The sequence below is a fragment of the Grampus griseus genome (assembly GCF_964374135.1).
Source record: "Grampus griseus genome assembly, chromosome: 4".
Taxonomy (NCBI): domain Eukaryota; kingdom Metazoa; phylum Chordata; class Mammalia; order Artiodactyla; family Delphinidae; genus Grampus; species Grampus griseus.
Window position 1 is genome coordinate 68,324,942 of NC_138997.1, and position 24,363 is coordinate 68,349,304.

The 24,363-nt window shown below is 41.1% G+C and overlaps 1 long non-coding RNA gene and 1 pseudogene across 3 annotated transcripts in view; one reads left to right on the forward strand and one right to left on the reverse strand.

Annotated features, from left to right (window-relative positions):
• The window catches only part of LOC309821509, a 35,622-nt gene extending 25,863 nt beyond the window's left edge, over positions 1–9,759 (reverse strand). Inside the window, exon 1 of one of the 2 annotated variants that reach the window (XR_014296623.1) lies at positions 9,624–9,759. This is a non-coding gene — a long non-coding RNA (uncharacterized lncRNA). Of the gene's footprint in view, positions 1–9,065; positions 9,181–9,623 lie in introns of those variants that run through there. The other variant, XR_014296624.1, reaches the window with a different exon arrangement.
• Positions 9,760–9,825: 66 nt separating this feature from the next.
• On the forward strand, positions 9,826–15,351 carry LOC309822283 (nitric oxide-associated protein 1-like; annotated as a pseudogene). Its single transcript, XR_014298558.1, has 4 exons — positions 9,826–10,900; positions 11,636–11,740; positions 14,529–14,649; positions 15,099–15,351. The product of XR_014298558.1 is annotated as a nitric oxide-associated protein 1-like (transcript).
• Positions 15,352–24,363: the final 9,012 nt, after the last annotated feature.

Consider the following 24,363-nt stretch of genomic DNA (forward strand, 5'->3'; position numbering starts at 1 on the left):
GCTCAACTCCTCTCATGAAAACACCAAAATCACAACTAACTGAGCAACCACTAACAAAAAAGATGGAAACCTACCAAAAAAGATATTCTACATCCAAAGAAAAAGAAGCCACAATGAGATGGTAGGAGGGGCGCTTTCACGATATAATCAATCCCATACCTGCCAGGCGGGCAACCCACAAACTGGAAAATAATTATATCACAGAGGTTCTCCCATAGGAGTGAGAGTTCTGAGCCCCACGTCAGGCTCCCCAGCGGGGGACTGGCAACAGGAGGAGGAGCCCCCAGAGCATTTGACTTTGAAGGTCAGCAGGGATTGAGTGCAGGAGCTCCAGAGGACTGGGGGAAATACAGACTCCACTCTTGGAGGGAGCACACAAGTTTTCACATGCACTGGGACCCAGGGCAAAGCAGTGACTCCATAGGAGTCTGGGCCAGATGTACCTGCAGGTCTTGGGGTGTCTCCCGGGGAGGAGGGGGTTGGCTGGGGCTCACACCAGGGGCAAGGCCACTGGTGGTAGAGGTCCCAGAGTGAGCTCTCCTGAGGTTGCCACTTTGGCACCAAGACCTGCCCCACCCGAAAGCCTGCAGGCTCCAGTGTTGGGACGTCTCAGGCCAAACAACCAACAGGGTGGGAACACAGCCCTACCCATCAGCAGACAGGCTGCCTAAAGTTGTCCTGAACCAACAGCTGCTTATAAACACACCACTGCCCACCAGAAGGATAAGACCCAGCTCCACACACCAGTGGGCAGGCACCAGTCCCTCCCACCAGGAAGCCTGCACAAGCCCCTGAACCAACCTCACCCACCGGGGGCACACGCCAGAAGCAAAAGGAACTACAATCCTGCAGCCTGAGGAACAGAGACCACAAACACAGAAAGTTAGACAAAATGAGATGGCAGAGAAATATGTTCCAGACAAAGAAACCAGACAAAACCCAAAAAGAACTAAGTGAAGTGGAGATAGTCAATCTACCGGAAAAAGATTTCAGAGTGATGATAGTAAAGATGATCCAAAATCTCAGAACAAGAATGGAGGCACAGACCGAGAGGATACAAGAAATGTTTAATAAAGAGCTGGAAGATTTAGGGCTTCCCTGGTGGCGCAGTGGTTGAGAGTCCGCCTGCTGATGCAGGGGACACGGGTTCGTGCCCTGGTCCGGGAAGATCCCACATGCCGCGGAGCAGCTGGGCCCGTGAGCCATGGCCGCTGAGCCTGCGCGTCCGGAGCCTGTGCTCCACAATGGGAGAGGCCACAACAGTGAGAGGCCCGCGTACCGCAAAAAAAAAAAAAAAAAGAGCTAGAAAATTTAAGAAACAAAGACATAGAGATGAACAATACAATAGCTGAAATTAAAAATACACCAGAAGGAATCAATTGCAGAATAAACGAGACTGGAAGACGGATGGTGGAAATCACTGTTGAGGAACAGAATAAAGAAAGAAGAATGGAAAGAAATGAGGACAATCTAAGAAACTCTGGGACACATTAAATGCACCAACATTCGCATTATAGGGGTCCCAGAAGGAGAAGAGAGAGAAAAAGGGCCTGAGAAAATATTTGAAGAGATAATAGCTGAAAATTTCCCTAACACAGGAAAGGAAACAATCACTCAAGTCCAGGAAGTACAGAGAGTTCCATACAGGATAAACCCAAGGAGGAACATTCTGAGACACATATTAATCAAACTGATAAAAATTAAAAACAAAGAGAAAATGTTAAAAGCAACAAGGGAAAAGCAACAAATAACATACAAGGGAATCCCCATAAGGCTATCAGCTGTTTTTTCCCCCAGAAACTCTGCAGGCCAGAACGGAGTGCCATGATATATTTAAAGTGATCAAAGGGGAAAACCTACAACCAAGAATGCTCTACCTAGCAAGGCTCTTGTTCAGCTTTGACAGAGAAATCAAAAGCTTTACAGACAAGCAAAAGCTAAGAGAATTCAGCACCACCAAACCAACTTTACAACAAATGCTAAAGGAACTTCTCTAGATGGGAAAGAAAAGGCCACAACTAGAAAAAAGAAAATTACCAATGACAAAGCTCACCAGTAAAGATAAACATACAGTAAAGGTAGGAAATCATCTACACACAAATATGAAGTCAAAACCAGCAATCATGAGAAGAGTACAAATGCAAGATATCGGAAATGCATTTGCAATTAAGAGACCAGCAACTTAAAGCAATCACACATATAAAAATATAGAGAGAGACTGCTATATAAAAACCTCACGATAACCACAAACCAAAAATCTACAATAGATACACATACAAAAAAGAAAAAGCTATAAAACACAACTCTAAACATAGTCATGGGACTTCCCTGGTGGCGCAGTGGTTAAGAATCCGCCTGCCAGTGCAGGGGAAACGAGTTTGAGCCCTGGTCCGGGAAGATCCCACATGCTGTGGAGCAACTAAGCCCATGCGCCACAACTACTAAGCCTGTGCTCTAGAGCCCACAAGACACAACTACAGAGCCTGCAAGCCACAACTACTGAAGTCTGCACACCTACAGCCCGTGCTCCACCACAAGAGAAGCCACCGCAATGAGAAGCCTGTGCACCACAACGAAGAGCAGCCCCAGTGTGCCACAACTAGACAAAGCCCGCGTGCACCAACAAAGACCCAATGCAGCCAAAAATAAATACGTAAATAAATAAATTTATATATTAAAAAAAAAACACGTAGTCATCAAATCACAAGAGAAAAGAACAAAAGAAAATGGGAAGAAAAAAGACCTACAAAAACAAATCCAAAACAATTAACAAAATGGTAATAAGAACATACATATCAATAATTACCTTAAATGTAATTGGATTAAATGCTCCAACCAAAAGACACCGACTGGCTGAATGGATACAAATACGAGACCTACATATATGCTGTCTACAAGAGGCTCACTTCAGATCTAAGGACACATACAGACTGAAAGTGAGGGGATGGAAAAAGGTATTCCATGCAAATGGAAAGTAAAAAAAAGCTGGAGTAGCAATACTCATATCAGACAAAACAGACTTTAAAATAAAGACTGTTAGAAGAAACAAAGAAGAACACTACATAATGATCAAGGGATCAATACAAGAAGGAGATATTGCAATTGTAAATATATATGCACCCAACATACGAGCACCGCAATCACACCCATCCTTCTGCGACTATTCCAAAAAACTGCAGAGGAAGGAACACTCCCACACTCCTTCTATAAGACCACCATCACCTGATACCAAAACTGGACAAAGATATCACAAAAAAAGAAACTTACAGGCCAATATCACTGATGAACATGGATGCAAAAATCTCAGCAAACCGAATCCAACAATACATTAAAAGGATCATACACCATGATCAAGTGGGATTTATCCCAGGGATGTAAGGATTTTTCAATGTCCACAAATCAATCAGTGTGATACGCCACATTACAAATTGTAGAATAAAAACCATACAATCATCTCAATAGATGAAGAAAAAGCTTCTAACAAAATTCAACACACATTTTTGATAAAAACCTTCAGAAAGTGGGCATAGAGGGAACCTACCTCAAAATAATAAAGCCATATATAACAAACCCACAGCTAACATCACACTCAATGGTGAAAACCTGAAAGCATTTCCTCTAAGATCAGGAACAAGACAAGGATGTCCACTCTCACCACTTTTTTTCAACATAGTTTTGGAAGTCCTAGCCACCATAATCAGGGTAGAAAAAGAAATAAAATGAATCCATATTGGAAAAGAAGAACTAAAACTGTCACTGTTTGCAGATGACATGATACTATACATAGAGAATCCTAAAGATGCCACCAGAAAACTACTAGAGCTAATCAATGAATCTGGTAAAGTTACAGGATATAAAATTAATGCACAGAAATCTCTTGCATTCCTATACACTAATGATGACAAATCTAAAAGAGAAATTAAGGAAACACTCCCATTTACCATTGCAACAAAAAGGATAAAATACCTAGGAATAAACCTACCTAGGGAGACAAAAGATCTGTAGGCAGAAATCTATAAGACACTGATAAAAGAAATTAAAGATGATACAAACAGATGGAGAGATATACCATGTTCTCGGATTGGAAGAATCAATACTGTGAAAATGACTATACTACCCAAAGCAATCTACAGAGTCAATGCAATCCCTATCAAATTACCAATGACATTTTTTACAGAACTAAAACAAAAAATCTTAAAATTTGTATGGAGACACAAAAGACCCCGAATAGCCAATGAGGCCTTGAGGGAAGAAAACGGAGCTGGAGGGATCGGACTCCCTGACTTCAAACTATACTACAAAGCTATAGTAACCAAGACAATATGGCACTGGCAGAAAAACAGAAATATAGATCAATGGAACAGGATAGAAAGTCCAGACATAAACCCACGCACCTGTGGTCAACTAATCTATGACAAAGGAGGCAAGGTTATACAATGGAGAAAAGACAGTCTCTTCAATAAGTGGTGCTGGGAAAACTGGACAGCTACATGTAAAAGAGTGAAATTAGAACCCTCCCTAACACCATACACAAAAATAAACTCAAAATGGATTAGAGACCTAAATGTAAGACCGGACACTATAAAACTCTTAGAGCAAAACACAGGAAGAACACTCTTTGACATAAATCACACCAAGATCTTTTTTGATCCACTTCCTAGAGTAATGAAAATAAAAACAAAAATAAACAAATGGGATCTAATGAAAGTTAAAAGCTTTTGCACAGCAAAGGAAACTACAAACAAGATGAAAAGACAACCCTCAGAATGGGAGAAAATATTTGCAAACGAATCAACAAAGGAGTAATCTCCAAAATATATAAACAGCTCATGCAGCTCAGTATTAAAAAAACAAACAACCCAAAAAAAAAAAAAAACCCCAAACAACCCAATCCAAAAATGGGCAGAAGACCTAAATAGACATTTCTCCAAAGAAGACATACAGATGGCCAATAAGCACATGAAAAGCTGCTCAACATCACTAATTATTAGAGAAATGCAAATCAAAACTACAATGAGATATCACCTCACATCAGTTAGAATGGGGCATCATCAGAAAATCTACAAACAAGAAATGCTGGAGAGGGTGTGGAGGAAAAGGAACCTTCTTGCACTGTTGGTGGGAATGTAAATTGATACAGCCACTATGGAGAACAGTATGGAGGTTCCTTAAAAAACTAAAAATAGAATTACCCTATGACCCAGCAACCCCACTACTGGGCCTATACCCAGAGAAAATCATAATTCAAAAAGACACATGCACCCCAATGTTCACTGTAGCACTATTTACAATAGCCAGGACATGTAAGCAACCTAAATGCCCATCAACAGATGAATGGATAAAGAAGATGTGGTGCATATATACAATGGAATATTACTCAACCATAAAAAGGAATGAAATTGGGTTATTTGTAGAGACGTGGATGGATCTAGAGACTGTCATACAGAGTGAAGTAAGTCAGAAAGAGAAAAACAAATATTGTATATTAATGCATATATGTAGAACCTAGAAAAATGCTACAGATGAACTGGTTTGCAGGGCAGAAATTGAGACAGAGATGTAGAGAACAAACGTATGTACACCAAGGGGAAAAAGTGGTGGGGGGGAGGTGGTGGTGGTCTGATGAATTGGGAGACTGGACTGACATATATACACTAATATGTATAAAACAAATAACTAATAAGAACCTGCTGTATAAAAATAAAATTGAAAAATTAAAAAAAAGAATTCTGCTAAAGTTGCAGAATACAAAATTTATACATAGAAATCTCTTGCATTTCTATACACTAACAATGAAAGACCAGAAAGAAAAGTTAAGGAAACAATCCCATTTACCATCACATCCAAAGAATAAAACAACTAGGAATAAACCTACCTAAGGAAGCAAAAGATCTGTACTCCAAAAACTTTAAGACACTAATGAAAGAAATGGAAGATGACACAAACAGATGTAAAGATATATCCTGTTCTTGGATTGGAAGAATCAATATTGTCAAAATGAGTATACTATCCAAGGAAATTTACAGATTCAGTGCAATCCCTATCAAATTACACATTTTTACACATTTTTCACAAAATTAGAACAAAATTTTTTTAAATTTGTATGGTAACAACGAAGATCCCGAATAGTCAAAGGAATTCTCAGAAAGAAAAATGCCACTGGAGGAGTCAGGCTCCCTGACTTCAGACTATGCTAGAAAGCTACAGTAATCAAAACAGTATGGTACTGGCACAAAAACAAATACAGATCAATTGAACAAGACAGAAAGCCTGTTGGGCATATAAAAGTTATGTTTATACTACACCATAGTCTATTAATTATGCAATAGCACTATGTCTAAAAAATTATGTACATACCTTAATTAAAAAATACTTTTTGTGAAAAATTGCTAACCATCATCTGATCTTTCAGAGACTCACTGTAGTAAAATCAAAGATCACTGATCACAGGTCACCATAACAAATATAATAATGAAAAAGTCTGAAATATTGCAAGAATTAGCAAAATCTGATACAGAGACATGAAGTGAACAAATGCTGTTTAAAAATGGCATCAACAGACTTGCTCAATCCAGGGTTGCCATAAACCTAAATTTGTAAAGAACAGTAATGTGAAGCACAAAAAGAGGTGCAAAATAAAACAAGGCACACCTATAAATAGTTGTCAGCTCAAGGCAAATTCAAGTTTTCCTTCCTGGCACTGTATTCCCAAATATTTTCCATCTGAGGTTAAATTCCCAGATGCAGAACCTATTGATATGGAGGGCTGACTGTACTCAGAAGTCATCCACGTATGGAAACTGAAGCCATGGAGAAGGGATGAAATCATCCAGGGATAATGTGAATAGCAGAAGAGAAAGAGAAAAAAAGCCACAAAGGTAAGAAGAATTAAGTGAGAGTGATGTTGCAGATAGAAGGAATGACTTTCCATGAGAAAGTCATCAACAGTGTTGACTGCCACAGGGTTTAGATAAGGTTTAAAAAATGTCCATCTATCAATTGAGAAGTCACTCATTTTCTCAAAATATTGGAAGAAAAAGGAAATAAACCATTCAACTTGCTTTCTTGAGGACAAGAGAGATCTAGTATTTCACACAGAAAGAAGCCAGCTGAAGAAAGAGTGTCTAAAAACTGATGAGGGCATATCAAATAATGATCAAAGGACACAAGCAGGACTGGAATTGAGACTCAACGCTGGAGCAAACTTGATAACTGAGATAACGTTAACTGTTTCCCCACAGGATTATTATACATTGTTAAGAGAATACTAATTAGCATAATCACTACAGTGGTCACTTGGCACCATTTAGCAAAATGTTAATATTTTGTGTAACATGTATACATTATCTGACCTGACAATTCTACACCTAAAAATTTATCCTACAGATATATTTGTATTGGACAAAATGATACGTACAAGATTACTCATTACAGCATTGTTTGAAGCAGAAAAAGACTGGAAATAACCCAACTATCCATCAAGACACAACTTTAGTTATGGTATATCCAGACAAACTAAGTAGCTGTGAAAAAAAATTAGAATGTTCTCTATGTACTGATATGAAAATCTCCTGGATATAGTAGATAAAGCAAAAAATAAAAGTGCAGAAAAATGTGAAGTTACTTTTTGTCTGTAAAAAGGGGGAAAACAGAATACTATATTCGTAGGGACTTCCATGGTGGCACAGTGGTTAAGAATCCACCTGCCAATGCAGGAGACACGGGTTCGATCCATGGTCTGGGAAGATCCCACATGCCGTGGAGCAACAAAGCCCGTGCGCCTAGAGCTCGTGCTCCTCAACAACAGAAGCCAACGCAATGAGAAGCCCACACACCTCAACGAAGAGTAGCCCCTGCTCGCCACAACTAGACAAAGCATGTGCAATGCACCCAAAAATAAATAAATAAACTTGTAAAAAAAAAAAAAAAGAATACTATACTTGTATTTCCTTGAATATAAATAAAGCATCTGGAGAGCTAAGAATCTAAGAACAGTGGTTACTTATGACTCTAAAGAACAGTGGTTACTTATGATGGAGAGGGCTCACACAGGAGAGATGGCGGACAAGAATAAGACCTTACACTTTACATTTTCATGGCTTGTGAGCCATGAGAATATATTACCTACTCAAAAATAAAGCTAAAAAAACTTTCACTTTTTTCCAACACAGAAGTTAAGAGAATGTAAAAAAAAAAAAAAGAGAGAATATAATAATGATGCTAATAGACTCAAGATTAAAAGTGACAGACGTTTAAACAGTAGAGTTTAAGCTTCTGCTTCTATTTTCTCCACGAAGCAGCTGAGAAAATAAGGATAAATGTGAGGGGTGAACACGGTATAAGGAGCTAGAAGAAAACGACGTACAAATAGAAGCTGTAGAGAATGGAATTGGGAGCTTTAAAAATACATAATGAAAATACACTAGACATGACTAAGAATTCTACATATAGAAAGAAAAAAAAAAGATATATTGGTCCTGTTCAGTGAAACACACGCCACCTAGAACTGTGTCATCTTGTGGAAAGAGGAAATGGAAAAGTCATCTTTTAAGATAATTTACTTAGGCACGTGACAGCATGAAGGAACGCCAAAACAGACTAATCCCTGCTCCCCTCCTCTCAATACTCTTTGTCCCCGGAGTATTTCCAGAGCCTAGCACAATGCCTGGCACAGGCTGACGCTCAAAAATCCGACTATTCATAAATTCATTAACTCTGGCCTTAAGGGAAATCAAGAAAGGAGTCCTTTGCTTCAAAGTCGGAACAACGGAACCTGTCGCATGGTTCTGCGCACTACTTTCAACACGGGAAGGGAGTGTCAGACTCACCCAGGGGCAGGCAGAGGAGAGAACAAGAGTCACCCTGACCGAGATGATAAAGGCTACGTTCCCTGCACCCTCCACCTCTCAAAATCCCGGATTCGTTCCCGGCCTCGGGAGTGTGGGAAACGACTGGGGCCATGGTGCGGCGGGCCGGGGAGGAGGCCGCAAATCCTCAATTAGTCCAGCTACCCACGTTTCCCCCCTTAGATGGGTCGCCGCGGAGTGTTCTGAGTGGTCACCTACCCTCGTGTGCGTCACACATATTGACAAACGGTTCACGAGAAGCTAACTCTCAAAACCACAGAGAGAAAAGCCAAGCGCCCACAGACCTACGCAGCGTCGAAAGAAAACATTTCCGTGTCGGGCGTTCCCAGAATACTCTGCGTCTCACGGCGCGTGAGGGGCAGGGGGAGCGGAAAAAAAAAAAAAAAGCCCAATATTAATTCTGCGCCTGCGCAAAGTGTAGGTTAAGCTTTGCTGACGGCTTGAACTGCACATGCGCAAGTTGTGGGCTGAAGCCTCAAGCGGTTGAAGCAGGGGCTGCTTCTACACTCTCAAGCTTTGGATCTAGCCAATGAAAGTTTTTGCTTTTTAATGCTGTTGCACAAATGACACATGGAAAAAAAGCCAAGAAGATGTATTAATAAAAGGTTTTTACCATTGTAAAGCAATTATACTCTAATATAAAGATGTTTTAAAAAGTTTTTATTGTGGCCATATGTCTGCGGCATTCGATTTTCTATTTTTTTCCAGTTCCAAAGACAAAAAAAACACGAAGATTTTAAAAATGTGATTTCTTACCAGCAGATGGTGCCAGCGGCGGCGCGTTGAAGAAGCCTGAAAGTGAACAAACCCTCACTCGCTAGCCTATTCAACCGTAGTCTTAAGCCCCCGGTGCCTTTATCTCGGTTTCAACTGGGCTCTCAGGCCACAGAGCCTTCCTCGCGAGAACTTACGAGATTAGACGCGAGAGGAGGAGCCGAAGTGCGACGCTGACAAATGACAGCTCTCAGGTAGTCTCTACTGTTTTGCGCACATCTGGGGCCACAGAGCACGTGAGAAAAGGTGGCTCAGCCCCTTTTGCCCACGCCCGCGTTTCTCATGCTGCCCACGGGCCTCACTCATAGGCTGCTATGCAGCTTCCTGCGGGGATCCACTCCCACGATAGCGCGCCATGGCCTCCGGGAGACGCTCCTCGAGAGGAGATGTGCGGCCAACTCCTCCTCCCTGTACCCATCCGGCCTGGGATGTGGGCTTCCCCGTGGCGCGACAGCGACTGGGGATAACCAAGGAAGGGCTGACATGGAGGAGAGTTTTGTGTTCCCCGAGTACGTCCCGGATTCGGAGCCCGCAGTGACCCTCCAGGACCAGCTGCGGGAGCTGCAGCAGCGGCAGGAAGAGGAGGAGCGACGGTGCTGCAGCGGCGGGAGGAGCGGTGGCAGCAGGAACTACGGAACTCCCGGCAGATGCACCCAGACCGTGTGCCAGCGCTGCTGACTGCTGGTGTTTCACCGGCGCGCCCTGCACCTGCAGGTGAGCCGCGAGCAGTAGTACCTGGAGCTGGTGACCGCCGCGCTGCGGAGGCCCAAGCTCGCCCTGGTGCTGTACATGATGGACCTGCTTGATCTGCCCGACGCCCTGCTGCCGCACCTGCCCGCGCCGGTGGGCCCCAAGCAGCTGATCTTGCTGGGAAACAAGGTGAACCTGCTGCCCCTGGATACTCCCGGCTACCGACAGCGGCTCCAGGAGCGACAGTGGAACGACTGTGCCCGCGCCGGGCTCCTGCCGCCCCCTGGCTACCGAAGGCCACAACACCCCAGCGGGGACCGGCCACGGGACGAGCAGGAGAAAGCGAATCCTTCGCCCAAGTCCAGCACGATGCTCAGAGACGTGCAGCTCATCAGCTTCAAGACTGGCTATGGAGTCAGAGTTTGATCTCCGCGCTCCAGCGTTCCTGACGCTACCGCGGCGACGTCTACGTGGTTGGCGCCACCAACGCTGGCAAGTGCACTCTCTTCTACACGCTTCTGGAGTCCGATTACTGCATCGCCAAGGGCGCCGAAGCTATAGACCAGATGGTGAGCCTTAGGGCGCCAGTCCCCATCGTTTTCTGAGACGCTGGGAGTCTGATCGTGGTTCAGGCACCTAATCCTATATCTTTCATTAATGTCCACCAGGGACTGGCTGGAGCCTTCACTTTAAAAATTATCTACCTACTTTGGTCACATTTCTCTTCTGTGTCAGTTTAGTGCTTGGAAATTCAGTATATGTTGTAGTAACTTTCCAACATAAATAATTAGAGTACTTCTATGTACCAGTCCCTCTTCTAGGCACTGTATGTGAACCAGATGACAAAGTAGTTTCTGTTATCTTGGAGGTTTCCCTCGTAGCTTTAGTTCTTTGTATATTTCTCCGGAAAATCCTTCTTTCACTTTCTACACCTAGCTTCACCCCTCACTTTCTCTTCATATCTTGAGTTTACTCATGAGATTACTATACAGATTTAACATTTGAATAATTCACTAATGCAATATGATGTGTGGCTTCGCTGAGAAGAATGTCAAATGTCAAATATGTGGCTTTAAGAAACGTCTGTTGTAACTGCAGAATGGGTGCTTCTATGGCCCTGTTTGCCATAGAAGGCAAAACTAAATACTTCATTTATTCCTTTGAAACCAGTATTTAACTTTGAAAAGCTGTTTTTCTCTGTAGAGAACTTTAGTTGACTTATACACACAGCAGTTTTATACTGGTTGGTAGTTTTTCATTGTATAAAATAAGTTCCTTCTTCCTTTCTTAAGGAAAATCAGTGAACGGTGCTTACAGTTGTGGCTTCCAACTTCCTTTCCGTTCACATTACTTCATTGGACAAGGTGGACACTGTATATCAGAAGCACGGGGGTCATACGTTACTCAAGGTGAGGCAACATGCTTTGATGGTTGTATAGTTAGGTTAACACACCCTGCTAAAAAAGACTTTGTTGGACAGAACCAACTTTGTTACACCATCAGCTAGCTCTCCCCGACCTTGTTCACCTTGAGGATTTTGGCTATAAATTGAGGTGGGCTCTTATAGAAAAGTGATGTTGGATTGGACTGATCCTAGAATAGTGACAGAGCTGGGTTTTCTCTAGGTGACACTGTCCAATATTGTAGCGCCATGCACCTATTTAAATAAGTTAATTAAAATGAAATAAACTTTAAAATTTAGTCCTTCCCTTGCACTAGCCACTTTTCAACTGCCCAACGGTCACATCATTGCAGAAAGTTGTACTGGATAATGTGAGTGAAGAGCTCTAAGTTACAGATTTTCTCACAACTGGGTGATGCTACTGGCATCCAGTGGGTGGAAGCCAGAGATGATGCTAAACATAATGCAATGCACAAGACAGTACCTCACAACACAGAATTATCTGGTCCAAAATATGAGTAGTGCTGAGTTGCGAAGCCCTTGTATGAGTGGAAAAGCTCTCCTCCGAGGTTCTTAATCCCAGGCACTTAGAGGTTATCGTACCTCTTCTCTCCTGCTTTACTTGCTCCTTCCTTTCACCTGTTAAGGGGTGTGTTAAAATTTCTCTGACCTTTAAAAAACAAAACAAAACTCAGTGTCCCACTCGTTCCACCTCTTTACAATCAAGCTTACTCCTCACGTCCCATGCTCTGCAGTCCCTGTTGTGCCCTTTCTATGCCACTGAAATTGTTCCAAGTTCACCAGAGACTGAATGGGGCCTGTTTACAGATCTTTAACCAGACATGGGTATACACTGTTGGCTGGTGTGTAGTGTATGATAGTTAAGATCTCTGGAGCCAAGCTGGGTCCAAATCCTGCTCTGCTCCACCACTTAACAAAGCTGTGTGACTTTAGGTAAGTTTCCTTTACCTCTCTCTGTTGTACCTACACCACGAGGTTGTGGAGAAGATCAAGTGCAAGGGGACTGTTGTCACTGCTACGTAAGTATTTGTGGTGATGAAGATTATGGGACATACCTACTGCAAAAATAGCAGGTACGTCCAATGCAGAGGTGATTTACCATTAATTAATGCTCATACAACTGAAAATAAGTCAAAACACAAAATACACACCCGCCCTTCAACAAGGATAAAACCAACCTGACTTGGGAAGTAAATGCTTCTTTCTCTCTGGATTTCCTAAGAAAGCCAGAGTGAAATTAAAACTCCATCGAAATAACTGCCCTAAAGTTAATACTCCAGAGACATGTGGGATTTTCAGGGTAGGGCTCCACCCCCATGCATCTGTGTAGTCTTCAGAGTGGACTCACTGATAATTCACAAAACAACACTGAGGCTTCTCTCCCTGTGTAATACAAATGGTTTCTTGGGCTGCTCTGTGGCTCATCCTTGCCTTCTGGTTTTCTTACTCACCTCCCAAGTCAAAGGCAATCCTGCCTCCTAATTATCACTGAGTCCAGCCTCAGTCCAAACTGCAATCTACTTTCTTTAGGCTGTTTTGAGATCCTGTTTTGAGGTATTTTCCCAGCTCCCAGTTTTACTGCCTTCTGCCTACCCTCACCCCATCACAGCTGTAGTTCTCAACCAGGGTTGACTCTTACCCCAAGGGAACATTTGACAAAGACTGGAGGCATTTTTGGTTTTCACAACTTGGTGGATGCTGAGTAGAGGCTGCTAAAAATTGTGCAATGCACAGGACAGCCTCCCGAGACAAAGAATTATTTGGCCCAAAAGGTCAATAGTGCTGAGGTTGGGAAACCCTGCACTACGCAGATTTTTCCAATACAAAGCAGGCCACAGTATTCTTTTTTGATTCTTTTCTCTTTCCTGCTTATAATTCCTTGGTAGTTCCACATTACTGAGAGAAGTCTAAACTGATAGCCTCATCACTAATGCACACACACACATAACATACTCTGCACAGTTAAACTACAGTTCTCTGAACTCATTATCCTTTTTCCAATTTCTGTGTACATGATACTAACCCAGGATACCTTCCCACTGAATAACTTTAATCTATTTTTCAAATTCTGCTCTTCATTAATGTTTTCCTTGACCAAACCACGTTCATTACTTCCTTCACAATCACAGTACTTAGTAGATGCCTCTCATCACGTTTCTTACCTTGTAATTTATTTACTTGCTGTTTCCACCTTCTGATCTCCTTGGGGGTAGGGACCATATAGAACATATTGTAATAGCTATCTTTGTGTCCTTAGTGCTAAACACGGAGAGATCTCTTAATAAACAGGTAAATTATTATCCATTTACTTCCAATTCATGTAAACATAGAAGCTGAATCTTACCCGTTATCCATGTACCCTTGAGAGGTGATGAGGCAGGGATTAATCTCTGTGTCCAGCCAGGCCTGTAAGAACTAAGGTATTTGGAAGGATGTTGCTTTAATTGCCCAAAATTATTGTGTCTAAAGCTTTATGGAGGACTGTAAAAACTGTAAGTTAATAAAGCAAGATTCTGCTGTCTGGAGGTTACCACCAGTTGGATGCCCACATGGGGCCCTTGTCACTGGGATCTATAGGCTTCATCCCATCACAGAGCTCCCAGGTTTTTCATTTGATCTAGAAGTGATTTGAGGTTTTTTCAACAGTTGAATGTTTAAAAGGATTTTATTCTTGATACCTGTACAGTATTATCTTATCAGTGCCTTACTTAATATTAGAGTTATCAGGGGTTTAATTTGAACCTCCAAATATCTTCATCTCCTTCCAATGGAAGGTTCCAATGGGTGGAGAAGAAAGAATGGCAGGATTTCCTCCTCTTGTTGCTGAAGACATCACATTAGATGAAGGACTTGGGGAACCTGAAGCAGTGGCTGACATCAAGTTCTCCTCTGCAGGTAATTTTACACCAAGCACTTTTTTTTTCTTTTTTAATTTGGCCGCACCACGCGGCATGTGGGATCTTAGCTCCCTGACCAGGGATCGAACCCACACCCCCTGTAATAGAAGCACGGAGTCTTATCGACTGGACCACCAGGGAGGTCCCTACACCAAGCACTTTTTAAAAAGTGAATAAAGTAGCCTTACTGACTTTTAGTATATTTTTATACAGATGTGCCTTAACTGACATAAGCTGAATATTTTAAGAAATACATACTAGATTATTCATAAGATGTAACCTACTCTGAAAATAAATCTGTACCTTTTCACAAATGCATTGTATGCTTTTAAAAAATAGAGTGAAAGACAACAGTAGCCTCCCTTGGGTTTCCATTTTGAGCTGTGTTTGGTGTTTTTAATAAGATAGTTGCTAACACCACCTGTGTTCTGCCATGTTCTTGCATAGGCTGGGTAGCAGTAACGCCGCAGTTTAAGGACAAACTGCACCTCCGAGGCTACACACCTCAAGGAACAGTTCTGACGGTCCGGCACCCATTCTTGCCACATGTAGTTAACATCAAAGGAGAGCGCATCTGGAGAAGCGTGGCCTATAAAACCAAAAAGCCTCCTGCCCTTGTGTACAATCTGCAGAAAAAGAAAAAAAGATAAATATATGAAGCTGACCTGTTCACATTGAAGATTAACGATATACAACATACTGTATAGCATTAAATATTGCTATAATAAAACCTTCCGCCACCCTTTTTAAGCTACCAAGGACCGTGCCAGTTTTTAATGAATTGAGCTTGTAAACAGAAGTTATTTTTTGCTGGGTACATATATGTGTATATCTGTGATTCAGATATACCTAAAAAGGAGTTCTGTTGAATTCAGGTTTCTCCCACTATATTTTTAATGAAACCAGATGGCATTTCTAATTTGGAGTCTAGTTGAGAGAGCAGCTTAGCAGTTGGCATATGAAAAAATGGCAGAAAATCAATGTCTCCAAAATACATGGGCTGAAATGAGATAGAAGCGAGTAAGTGGCTTTGCTCCACAGAGTCATCCAGGGACCCCACCGGGGGAACATGCCGCAGCTTCCATCTCTGGGTCTAAGGTGGTTGCTCAAGTTGTCATCCTTTCGCAATGGCAAAAAGAGAAGAGAGTGAAGAGCGTGCAGCTCCCCTACTGAAAAGAAGGGGGAAGTGCTGGAAGTTGCCCACATCACAGCGCCCATTGGTCAACACTTACATGGCCACACCCCCCATGGGGAAGCTGGAGGATGTAGAGGGAAATGGGGATTTCGGACTTGTATTACTTAAGGGAAGAAGGGGAGAATAGAAACTGGAAAACAAGTAGAAGTTTCCCTTACATAATCTAAAAGGGCCTGAAAATCTTAGAAAAGAATTCATGTTATGTTTTTCTGGCATTCAGTTTCTTCTGCAAGGATCAGAGCACTTTAACCATTTTATCAACATTTGCCTGTAAACACTGTATAACATTACATCAGTCAGAAGTCTTTACCTTTATGTATTCCTAAATGAGTAAGTGGCACTAGAGCTGTGGACAATGCACTGGCCAGTCAAGTCCCAGATCCCAATGTTGAGATAAAAGCTCGTGGAGTAAGCTGGCCTGAAACGCAGATCCATGAGCTTCCTATAGACTCAGGTTTAGCATGAACTTTTTTAAAAAATAAATTTATTTTATTTATCTTTGGCTGCACTGGGTCTTCGTTGCTGCGTGTGGGCTTTCTCTAGTTGGGGCAAGCGGGGGCTACGCTTCATCGCGGTGCACAGGCTTCTCATTGCGGTGGCTTCTCTTGTTGCGGAGCACGGGCTCTAGGCGCACGGGCTTCAGTAGTTGTGGCACGTGGGCTCAGTAGTTGTAGCTCGCAGGCTTAGAGCGCAGGCTCAGTAGTTGTGGTGCATGGGCTTAGTTGCTCCGTGGCATGTGGGATCTTCCTGGACCAGGGCTCGAACCCGGGTTCCCTGCACTGGCAGGCGTATTTTTAACCACTGAGACACCAGGGAAGCCCTAGCATGAACTTCTTAATAGTCCCATGTTCTCTGTCAACGAGTACACTCTAGCTCCCTTCTCACTAAGTAAGGATAAACGGTCAGTGTTTTAAAATGCAACTTGTCAAAACTTTGTAGATTTCACTTTCATTGGGTTTCAAAGTGAATACTATTGACATCTTGGGAAAGGTAGTTCTTTATGTGCATCCTTCATTCCCAGATATGAAAGGCCAGGAGCAACTTCCCAGCCCCATCCCTCATCGTGATAGTTGAGAAGTACCCCTGACGTTTCCAGACCCACCCTCTAGAGGGCGGTAGCTTCCCAAGTTGAGAAAATGATTGGTAGTCGATTTCTAGTTTATTTTGGAGAGAGTGAAATAGTTAATTTTACAAGTTAAAATTGTGACCATTATATTTCTATCTACTGTTTATAGTTTGGAGCTAGGCCTGAATCTTTAGATAAAATGAAGAAAATATGGTAAACTTAGCATCTGTGGAAAAATACAGAATCCAAAAACTGATACTGTATTTACCCTGAAAACTTATAATGTATTTTAGAGAGCAGAATATTTCTCCCTCCTTATCTTCTCTCTAGGCTTTTAGACCTCTCAACCAGCAAAGATTCCATTTTTAAATGTTCATAACTTATATTCTCAGGTTTTTCTTACCTGTAAAATTCAATGGTTATGTTTTGACTGAGGCATATCTAAAAATGTTCCAAGGTACTTTGCTAGCAATTTCAAACAGTGCAATTTACTAAGTAAGTTTCAGTCTCCCTGGTTGTATTTAGTCTCTTTGGGTCATCATTTTCTCATTTGTAAAATGGGGGGAATGACAGCAGATATTTCAGTCCTAACATTTTATGATTCTCAGCAAAAACAGGCAGGAAAGCCAGGAAACGGTGTTTACAATACCTCAGACAGAAAAGGCCCTCAGACCTCAGACAACTGTGCCTAGACAGTTGAGAACTGGTGCTAGGATCTGCTATTAATTTACACCACATTCTGCCAACCTAATGCAGCCCAGGATCACTGCTGTTCTATCCAATTGACCCACAATGGATTTTGCTTTAAGAAAGTTCTCTTACTGTGTTGTTTTCTGAGCATACGTCAGCTTACTGATACTCCTTAATCCATCGATCTTAGTGTGAAGAGTGCCCTCCCATCATTAATCATTTACACTATGACAGCATGCAGGAATTAGTAAAGAGTAGAAATTAATGGCAAGGTGTCAGTACAGCCCCCTCATGTCCACAGAACAGAAGTTGTTTTGAGGGGCTAGAAAATGATTTAGTAACTTTATACCAGTTGGTTCTGCAGCCTTGTTGTGTTCAGCATGTCACCCCTTTTGTATTCATGACACCTTAAAAGGAAGAAAATATGTGCCATCGAAGAGTTTTTTGACTTCAATGTGATATTAAATATGCATTTTTATTTTTTAAAGTTCCATATCTTTCTTCCCCTCTTTAAAACAGGAGCATTTCCTTCAAACTTACTGAGACAAAGTGAAGTTTAAACATTTTGCATTTTTACTCACCATAAACAGCAAGCCCTACTAATCATTAGGTCTTTACTGTGTAGTTCCGCAGAGTCTAAATTTGTTTATGTTACTTGCAACAATTCCCATGACAACCAAGGAAAAGTGGAGCACAGATGCAATCCTGTGTGCTTGTGTTTCTTGATCACTCAGACGCTTTTTGCAAAATGGAAATCAATGCTAGTTTCCTGCAGATGACTAACTTGGAGCTCCACCTGTGCCAGACATGGCAGAGCTGTTAATCACTGAGTAGGAACCCAGCACTGAAGCTGAGGCGAGCTGTTTTGTCGATGGCCTCTGACCATTTACCCTGGCATCCCTCCCGCTTGGCTCTGTCTTGTGGAGCAATAGAATCATTTCCATTCTTTCTCAGAATGTTCCATTTTCTCTTGGCTGCTCTCCTCCTCCCCGGGGGATTGTTTTCTCTCAACTGTCAAAGAGTAGTGCTTAAACAATAAAAACAAAACTTCAGACTCACGTGAATCCAATAGATAGCACCTCTGCCTGCTCTTAATGTCTCTGTCATGTTGTCTGCCCCACTGATGCCCTGTAGTGGGTGGGAATGGCTAAAGATTAACATTTTAACATCATGTAGGAATGATGCCTCACTTTTCCCCTTCATGTCAAAGACCATCGATATTCTCTCATTTAATACAGGAGTTTCATGATCTGATTATTAAGTCTAGACCATCCTTAAAACAGTTTTGCAAAAGCTTCCTTTTGCTTCTCAAACAATTGTCAGAATTTACCTTCTGGCTAATCAACCTAGTGGAAGAATTTGGTCATAATATTCTCACTGGTAGGTGCAATAGGTATGATGCTTAATCACAGTCAGTCAGTACCTCTGGCCAGTAACTGTGGTAAATCTGAGAAAACTGAGGCCACACACACACACACACACACAAAGACACACATGCTAGAGAACACATCATCAGATGATTTTGGACATGAGAAACTGGCAAGATCCTTTCTAATTTTTCAGTAAGTCCCTCAAAAATAGCCAGCATTCAATGCATGAATGAATGAATTAGGAGGAAGAGGGGACTTTTTTGTTTTGGGAGCTGGTTTTTGCCTTCCCTGAAAAATAGCAATAGAGCAGACTTAAATTTGCTTAGTAACTTGACATTTTTCTAGGGTTTCTTCCTGTACTGCCTAAAGACAGTACCTCAGGACAGTTGTATGTGAGACTTCGCAGCTGCTATGATCATGATAGCCCATATAGCTTCTTTTTATTCCTTTACATTCTTATAATAGTAATAATAGCTAACTCTTATTTAAGCAAGCACAATGAGCCTGGCGCTTTTAAGCACTTTACGTGATTAACTGAATCCTTAAAACAATCCCATGCAGGTGGTACTGTTATTACCTGCATTTGGAGATGAGGAAGCTAGGGAACATGTAACCAGCCCAGGGTCACACAATGAAGGAGTGATGGATCTCTGATTCAAACAAACCCCAGCAGCCTAGCCACAGCACCCTGTGGGTTTGTTTAATTATACAGTAAAACTGACTTTCTTTTTCCCCTTTCGATGTACAGTTCTATGGAGTTTTAATATATGTACAAGTTAATTAACAACCACCATAATCAGGATACAAAACAGTTCCACCAGCACCCAGGTTTTAACCACCACATAATACTTCCTCTATATACTAGAACCCATTACAAGGCTAAAGGCGAGAAGGCAAGAACTTTTCAACCTTAAGAGGTAAACGTGTTATCTTAGAAAAGAAAAGCAACCCACGTTGAAGACCTCAAAGGTTATGACACAATTTCCTTGGAAACCCTGTGTTACTGCCACTTAGTTCTCTTTCTATCTTCCTTTGAACCCTCCCATATACAACCCCAGCCTGAGAACATTCCTCAGAGCTAGGGGGTGTGATGTGCTGCACCCTTGCTGTCTGACTTCAGCACTGCTGCCCAATCCTAAAGTGTCTCACTGTGATTTCCATGCTGTCTTACCATCTCAGGTAGTTTTAAATTGAAAGTGCTTTCATGGCTGGCTGGCAATCTTTTCACATTGCTAGTGAGCTTTGTCAAGTACCACGGACAGATCACAGCATGAGTGGAGATCCTGACCCACAATTCTGATGAAGAAAATAGGAAATTACATATACAGGAAATTTGGAATGCAAACATCCAAAGAAACACACCAGTAAAGTATCCTAAAAAACAAAAACTGATATAAAGTCCTGATCCTGATGCTTTAAAAAGTGGAGTCATCTGCAGTTACAGAGCCAGAAGAGAGGTCAGCAGGCAGCAGCTTGACTTCTACATTTGTGCCTATAACTGTGCTGGAAAATATGTTCTACTCAGAACTTACCACTTCTCATGAAGGTCTGTACTTGATCTGAGAACAAAACCATCGATGCAGCTCTACCCACCACCAGTCCCTCCCATCAGGAAACCTACACAAGCCTCTTAGATAGCCTCATCCACCAAAGGGCAGACAGCAGAAACAAGAAGAACTACAATCCTGCAGCCTGTGGAACAAAAACCACATTCACAGAAAGATAGACAAGATGAAAAGGCAGAGGGCTATGTACCAGATGAAGGAACAAGATAAAACCCCACAAAAACTAAATGAAGTGGAGATAGGCAACCTGCCCGAAAAAGAATTCAAAATAATGATAGTGAAGATGATCCAGGACCTCGGAAAAAGAATGGTGGCAAAAATTGAGAAGATGCAAGAAATGTTTAACAAACACCTAGAAGAATTAAAGAACAAACAGAGATGAACAATACAATAACTGAAATGAAAACTACACTAGAAGGAATCAATAGCAGAATAACTGAGGCAGAAGAACGGATAAGTGACCTGGAACACAGAATGGTGGAATTCACTGCTGCGGAACAGAATAAATAAAAAAACAATGAAAAGAAATGAAGACAGCCTAAGAGACCTCTGGAACAACATTAAATGCAACAACATTCACATTACACTGGTCCCAGAAGGAGAAGAGAGAGAGAAAGGACCAGAGAAAATATTTGAAGAGATAATAGCTGAAAACTTCCCAAACATGGGAAAGGAAATAGCCACCCAGTCCAGGAAGCGCAGCGAGTCCCATACAGGATAATCCCAAGGAGAAACATGCCGAGACACATAGTACTCAAATTGGCAAAAATTAAAAACAAAGAAAAATTACTGAAAGCAGCAAGGGAAAAATGACAAATAACATACAAGGGAACTCCAATACGGTGAACAGCTGATTTCTCAGCAGAAACTCTACAAGCCAGAAGGGAGTGGCATGATATACTTAAAGTGATAAAAGGGAAGAACCTAAAACCAAGATTACTCTACCTGGCAAGGATCTCATTCAGATTCGATGGAGAAATCAAAAGCTTTACACACAAGCAAAAGCTAAGAGAATTCAGCACCACCAAACCAGCTCTACGACAAAGGCTAAAGGAACTTCTCTAAGTGGGAAACACAGGAGAAGAAAAGGACCTACAAAAACAAACCCAAAACAATTAAGAAAATGATAACAGGAACATACATATTGATAATTACCTTAAAAGTAAATGGACTAAATGCTCCAACCAAAAGACACAGGCTTGCTGAATGGATACAAAAGCAAGACCCATCTATATGCTGTCTACAAGAGACCCACTTCAGACCTAGGGACACATACAGACTGAAAGTGAGGAGATGGAAAAACATATTCCATGCAAATGGAAATCAAAAGAAAGCTGGAGTAGCAATACTCAGATAAAATAGACTTTAAAATAAAGAATGTTACAAAAGACAAAGAAAGACACGACATAGTGATCAAGGGATCAATCCAAGAAGAAGATATAACAAATATAAATATATATGCACCCAACATAGGAGCACCTCAATACAAAAGGCAACTGCTTTTTGTATTTATAGCTAACAGCTGTAAAAGAGGAAATCGACACTAACACAGTAATAGTGGGGGACTTTAACACCTCACTTACACCAATGGACAGATCATTCAAACAGAAAATTAATATGGAAACACAAGCTTTAAATAGACACAATAGACCAGATAGATTTAATTGATATTTATAGGACATTCCATCCAAAAACAGCTGACTACACTTTCTTATCAAGTGCGCATGGAACATTCTCTAGGATAGATCACATCTTGGGTCACAAATCAAGCCTCGGTAAATTTAAGAAAATTGAAATCATATCAAGCATCTTTTCTGACCACAACGCTATGACATTAGAAATCAATTACAGGGAAAAAAACATAAAAAACACAAACATACGGAGGCTAAACAATATGGTACTAAATAACCAAGAGGTCACTGAAGAAATCAAACAGGAAATCAAAAAATACCTGGAGACAAATGACAGTGAAAACACAACAATCCAAAACTATGGGATGCAGCAAAAGCAGTTCTAAGAGAGAAGTTTATAGCTATACAAGCCTACCTCAAGAAACAAGAAAAATCTCAAATAAAAAATCTAACCTTACACCTAAAGGAACTAGAGAAAGAAGAACAAACAAATCCAAAGTTAGCAGAAGGAAAGAAATCATAAAGATCAGAGCAGAAATAAATGAAACAAAGAAAACAATAGCAAAGATCAATAAAACTAAAAAGCTGGTTCTTTGAGAAGATAAACAAAATTGACAAACCATTAGCCAGGCTCATCAAGAAAAAGAGCGAGAGGACTCGAATCAATAAAATTAGAAATGAAAAAGGAGAAGTTACAACAGACACCGCAGAAATACAAAGCATCCTAAGAGACTACTACAAGCAACTCTGTGCCAATAAAATGGACAACCTGGAAGAAATGGACAAATTCTTAGAAAGGTATAGCCTTCCAAGACTGAACCAGGAAGAAATAGAAAATATGAACAGACCAATCACAAGTAATGAAATGGAAACTGTGATTAAAAATCTTCCAACAAACAAAAGTCCAGGACCAGATGGCTTCACAGGTGAATTCTATCAAACATTTAGAGAAGAGCTAACAGCCATCCTTCTCAAACTCTTCCAAAAAATTGCAGAGGAAGGAACGCTCCCAAACTCATTCTATGAGGCCACCATCACCCTGATACCAAAACCAGACAAAGATACTACCAAAAAAGAAAATTACAGACCAATATCACTGATGAATATAGATGCAAAAATCCTCAACAAAATACTAGCAAACAGAATCCAACGACACATTAAAAGGATCATACACCATCATCAGGTGGGATTTATCCCAGGCATGCAAGGGTTCTTCAATATATGCAAATCAATGTGATACACCATATTAACAAACTGAAGAATAAAAACCATATGATCATCTCAATAGATGCAGAAAAAGCTTCTGACAAAATTCAACACCGATTTATGATAAAAACTCTCCAGAATGTGGGCATAGAGGGAACCTACCTCAACATAATAAAGGCCATATACGACAAACCCACAGCAAACATCATTCTCAATGGTGAAAAACTGAAAGCATTTCCTCTAAGATCAGGGACAAGACAAGGATGTCCACTCTCACCTCTATTATTCAACATAGTTTTGGAAGTCCTAGCCACAACAATCAGAGAAGAAAAAGAAATAAAGGGAATACAAATTGGAAAAGAAGAAGTAAAACTGTCACTGTTTGCAGATGACATGATACTATACATAGAGAATCCTAAAGATGCCACCAGAAAACTACCAGAGCTAATCAATGAATTTGGTAAAGTTGCAGGATATAAAATTAATGCACAGAAATCTCTTGCATTACTATACAATAACAATGAAAGATCAGAAAGAGAAATTAAGGAAACCCTCCCATTTACCACTGCAACGAAAAGAATAAAATACCTAGGAATAAACCTACCTAGGGATACTAAAGACCTGTATGCAGAAAACTATAAGGCACTGATGAAAGAAATTAAAGATGATACTAACAGATGGAGAGATATACCATGTTCTTGGATTGGAAGAATCAATACTGTGAAAATGACTATACTACCCAAAGCAATCTACAGATTCAATGCAATCCCTATCAAATTACCAATGGCATTTTTTACGAAACTAGAACAAAAAATTGTAAAATTTGTATGGAGACACAAAAGACCCCGAATAGCCAAAGCAATCTTGAGGGAAAAAAATGGAGCTGGAAGAATCAAACTCCCTGACTTCAGACTACACTACAAAGCTACAGTAATCAAGACAATATGGTACTGGAACAAAAACAGAAACATAGATCAATGGAACAAGAT